This window comes from Malus sylvestris, chromosome 10 (assembly GCF_916048215.2).
Source record: "Malus sylvestris chromosome 10, drMalSylv7.2, whole genome shotgun sequence".
Lineage (NCBI taxonomy): Eukaryota > Viridiplantae > Streptophyta > Magnoliopsida > Rosales > Rosaceae > Malus > Malus sylvestris.
Window position 1 is genome coordinate 21,882,108 of NC_062269.1, and position 5,890 is coordinate 21,887,997.

Genomic DNA, 5,890 nt, shown 5'->3' on the forward strand with positions numbered 1-5,890 from the left:
GTGGAGAGGAATGAGAAATTGGAAGAGTATTTGGTGAGTGGGAGATAGAGGATGAAACTTGAGAATGAGGTGTTAGGGTTGATGTTTGTAGGCAAGGACTAACTGAGGTGAATGTTAGAGTAGATGGGATAGGATGTGATTGTGATGAAGAGTGAATGTGGTGAAGGGATGAATTTGATGGGGATGATTTATGAAAAGGAAAATTACCCTTATAAAAACTAACATGCCTGGAGATGTAGATCATATTAGAGATAAGATCCAGACACTTATACCCTTTTGTGATTTAAACTGTATCCCAAGAAAACACAATGTTTACTCTTTGGTTCTAACTTAGATGTAGTGTAAGGTTTTAACCAAGGGAAGCAGTTACAACAAAAAACTTTAAGAATGGTATACTTTGGAGCTTTCTTGAATAAGGATTCCCAAGAAGATGATTTTGTGGCAGTGGACATTCTGTTAATGAGATAAATTGTTGTAGAGAAAACATGAACCCAATACTGATGTGGAACCTTTGAAACTGTCAATAAAGTTCTTGCAGTCTCAACAAGATGTTTGTGTTTGTGCTTAGCACACCCATTTTGTTCTGGAGTGTGAGGGCAGCTTAGTTAATGTGTCATACCAGTTTGTGCTCAGCACACCTATTTTGTTCTGGAGTGTGAGGGCAGCTTAGTTTATGTGTAATACCATGAGCAAGTAAGAACTTAGAGAAATTTGAACTCAAGAATTCACCACCATAGTCTGATCGTATAAAAATAATCTTGGTTCCCAACTGATTTTCAATAAGAGCTTTGAATTGAACAAATGTAGAGAGTACATCAGACTATACTTCAAGGGATAAAACCAAGAGTACTTGGTATAGTCATCGACAAAGATCACATAGTATATAACACCATGGATAGAGGTGACAAGAGCTAGTCCCCAGACATCGGTGTGAAGAAGCTTTAATGGCTTTCTTGTGGTACAAGATACAGAGACAAAGGGAAGCTTAAAGCTTTTGCTTATAGCACAATCTGAGCAAAAAACTTTATTTGTAGTACTAGACACATAAATAAATGAATTTGAGACCAACTTATTTAAGATTTTGACAGAAAGATGACCTAGTCTTTGATGCCAAAGATCCCTGAAAGCCTTTGTAACAGCAGCAAAAGCTTTGTGATTACCAGCAACAGATGATGATGCATGAAAAGGGTAGAAACAATCTGTAGACATGTAAATTTCGTTGCATACAAATGATGAATCACAAAGCTCCATGTGACATGATTCATCACAAATGGACAAGTCATCAATGACATGTGGCACAAATCAAGCAAAGGAAATATAAAATCTTCCTAAAAATCCGCACAAAGGAGAAAACTCCCTTAAATTCGGCAAAATGGTCTAGATTGGTCCTAAACTCAGAAAGAAAGTTAAGGCATCTTCATAAAACAAGCAAGAATTGAAGATTGCTCACAAAATAGGCAACAAGGCCGCATAATTTCGGCCAAGGGAGTAAAGTGGCTGAAATTAAGACACAAAACATGCCTAAATTCTCCTATGGACAAATTTGGACATAAATCAAAGCCAAATCCACCCAAAGGCAAGCTTTGAAAAGCTTATAAATACAAGGTCCTCACACAAGCATAAGGGTCGAAAAATCTCTACACAGAATAACCTCTGCACAAATCTTTTAAGACTAATATGATGTTAAAGATCTCTTCGAAGAACATTCAACCAAAGCCAAAGCTTTCTCTCGACCAAAGCCGAAACACTTCCTTTAAGAATCAACAAGCGCTCGTGCCGATTCCTTCAAGACTTTGTTGCAAGCTTATAAACTTGTAGCAACGTTTGTTTCAAGATTAAGTCTCCAAGACCCTCGAAGCAACGAAATCCCGCATCAAACACTACCTTTGCCGCACCCTTGAGGTGAAGATCATCCACGCGGTGTTTTCAAGCTCAAAACTTGAAGTAATCGTTCAACTGTTTGTCTGAGATCAAGTCATCGCGACCCTTAGATTAACAATCACGCATCTACATCAAATTTAAAGACTGAATCAAAGGAAAAGTTGTAAACAGAGATTTTAACCTACAACTTCAAATCAATACAAATCTACTTTGTACACGTGTTCTCGTTTCATTCGTTACAAAATTTTCGTGTTTATACCATCACGAACTGGTCTTCTAAAAAGCATCTTCTCGGAAGAAATATCCTTCACAGTGAAGTGGAAAGGATAAAGATGCATGGAACACTTTTCAATCAGGCACATGAAAAACATTTTTCAATTGAAAACGATGAGTACTAGTATATAAGGTAGATGAGCCAGAGTGAAAGATAGGCAAACCTTTGCTATCACCAGTGTAGACTTGTTCAGAACCATGATAAGCTTTAGAATTTTGAAGATTGGTGTTGTTGTTGGTTATGTGTGAACTAGCGCCAGAATCTACAAGCTAAGTAGGTGCAGAAAAGGTAGATCCAGTATTTGCAACCATGGTAGAATGATAGGAAGTGTCGGTGTAGCTTGCAATCAATTGCTTCATGATCATATTGGTGGTAGATCTGACAAGGAGTTCGTTTTCCATAGGAATTATAGTATGAACGACCACCACAAGTGAAACGTTGATTGTTCTGCCGATAACTGTTGCGCTGTTAGTTGCCCCTGAAATTACCCCTGCCTTGATAGTTTTTAGGGTTTAAAGAATTGCCACGATGTTGAGAGTAATTTTGAGAACAGCCTTGAGAGAAATTGTGTAGAGAAGCATTCTGAGCGTTCTATGCCTGAGAGTTCACATGTGGCGTGGGAAGAAGACCGGCAGAGGAATTATATGCCAGAAAAGAAGCAATAATAGGCGATTTCTTGTGATTGTTCAATTGAATCTTTTTGCTCATAAGAAGGCCATGTAATTAATCAATTGTAGTAGATCCGATGCGAAATTGAATAGCATTAACAAAGGAATCATACTTCGATGGCAATCCATGAAGCGTGACGGAAATAAGCTCTAAATCCTCAACTAGAGCTCCAACCCTCACAAGAGCATCTGTGATTTCCACAATTTGTTGGAGAAATTGAGCTGCTGTGGATTCTCCTTTAGTGATGTTATGCAGATGAGATCTGAGATCATGAATGTGAGATTGAGATGCAGTAGTTAGTCTTGATTCCAGTTTAGCCCAAAGTTCTTAAAAGGAATTAACTTCAACAGTATAAGGAATTAGGGTTTCAGAAAGTGTAGAATTGATCCAGATGATGATATTTTGATCATTCTCATACCAAGAAACATACTCTGGATTGATAAGAGAGGTGCGATTGTCAAAATCATCAAGTAGCATTTGAGGCAGTAAAGGTGTCGATCCATCAACTATGCCGGTGAGATTGTAGCGACGAAAAATTAGAGCGAACAAAGCACTCCAAATGAGATAATTGGTAGTTGTGAGCTTAATCGGCACCATCAATCCAATGTTCTGAATCATGATGGAGGAAGTCGTCGAAGGTGTGATCGTGACAGAGGAAGTCATCAGATGAGGTTGATGAACCCGAGTTGTAGAGTCAGAGAAGGGAGAAGCAGAAGCAGCCATTGATGTCAAAAGCTAGGGTTTTGGAGATAGAGAAAGTGCAAAGATAGCGATTGCAATCGCGGAGAAAGAAGAAAGAATAAATTGCAGGCGGTGAAGCGTGTTTGGATCAAGCCATGAGATAGAAGGCAGTTGATACCATATTAGGAATAAACTTTTCATTGATTTTAATAATAATATTACAACTTATATGCAATTATTCTTAACCAATGAGAGAAACACCTCATTCTAACTAACTAAAAACAACTATAACAAGCTATCCAATATCTAAGGAAGATTTTTTACACCTACATTTATATTTTTACCCTCAATAAGGACAACATTGGAACCAAAGATAAGCTGAATACCACTACTGGCTCATTTGCTCTGCTTGGCTCCATGTTGCCTCAGGATGTGGCCAAGTTAAGGAATACTAGATCCATCATATTGGGGAAGGCTAGCTTGAGTGAGTGGGCTCAGTTTAAGTCTCTTATAGCACCTGTTGGTTGGAGTGCCAGAGCTTATCAAGGAAAGGTTAGTATGAAGTTATTGTCAAATGCTTGTGAACTCTGACTTTTGACTAAGAATATGCACATATATAGCCGGTTACAAACTTTTAATCAAAATAGAACTGTAGGACACTAAATAGAACTCTGGGGACACGTCTCAATAATTTGTCCTGCAAGTTTCAACTCTGTAGTGGGCATCAAATCAACTGTTAGTCTCACAAGCCGGGCATGGGTGATTCCGGTAATCCCCAGACAGGACACCATTGGGTACGTTATGTTAATCAAAACAAACACATTTTCCTGAACTTTTCTGCTCTGTTCAAGAACCTACTTGTTTTACAAGAGTAATGTTCATTACTTGTTTCAACAATATATTTGTGCAATGGCTATTAATGAATTGTGTTGTGTTTAACTATATTAGACACACCACGAGAATAGTGTTAGACGCGGTTAATGTTCTTGATGCCATTGTAGGCTATGATTACAATAATCAAGCAACCCGAGAATCGTCCAAGTACGTTCGACATGGTGGTTATAAACAATTCCTTTAGAGATATGGACTCAAAGGAAAGAGATTGGGAATAGTTAGGAATTTGATCTTCACTTCTCGCAACGGATCTCTCCGAGTTCAATCCTTTAAGAAACATTTCAAGACTCTAATTTAAAAACATTTGCACTTCCCAACTGTTATTCTTAGTCTTTCGGCAAATTACAGACAAGCAAGTGTTGTTTTGGTAGACCATCTGGAAATAACCAACCATTGATGTTATCTTGAACTTCAATTTGAGCGGGGAAGCAATAACATCACTGGCTGAGTTCAAATTAGCCTTAAATGCATATCTAAAAGACCTAGTAATATCTCTAGTTCGATCTTTAGCAGATGTAATTGCCTTCAATTTCAAATTGTTGGGTGTGGTAAGTAATTGTTGACTTTTTGTATATATTCCTGTAATCTTGGGATTCTTACTTTAATATGTTTTTATGTAAATTATTTCTTCCCTTATTGATAGGATTGTAACATCTTATAAATCCCTCATTGAGAGATGAATAATATATACAATTATTCCAAAAGAGCATTCTCTTCTTGGTATCAGAGCCTAGGTTAAGGAAGAAAAAAAAAACCCTGCTGTTGTGTGCAAAATCCAGATCACCAAGCCGCGCGCCAGATTGTGTAGCGCGTCGTCCAATCATTAGCCACACCGCCAGTTGTGCTGTGCGCCGTATAACCAACGAGCGACGCTGTCGTTGTTGGATTGATCCCTTTTGTTCGTTTGCTTCGCTGCACCAGAGTCTATACGTATTGTGTTGAAGCCCAGAACTCAGATCTCCATATCTGCCACTATTGGCTATCGCATGCTGCAATCCAAAATCTGAACCCAACCTTGCCTGAACCAACCAGATCCGCCACTGAACTTGCTCGCACCTACCATCGCACCAGTCCACGAACCATTTGCTGTAAGTTTTTGTTTGCTTGCACAAATCCCATATGCTGCAATCCCTTTGTATTTGCACAGACTGAAGAAAGGAAACAATTAAAAAGGGAGAAAACGCAGAAGCATTGCTGCGTTGGAAAAGAAGAAAAGGAAAAGAAAAAAGAAAAAGAAGAAAAGAAAAAGGAAAAAAAAGGAAAAAACAGGAAAAAAAAAGGAAAAAAAAAAAGAAAAAAAAGGGAAAATCATTGTATTTTTTTTAGTTGCAGTTTGTATTTTTTTTTTTTTTTGAATTGCAGTTTGTTTTTTTTTTTTGTGGCCCACACGCTACAATTAAAATGGCTCGCGATGAAATCATTACTGCTCGGACCCGTGCTTCTTGCTATCATCCATCCAGCAATTGTCCTTATTATGGTTGGAGAGGACAT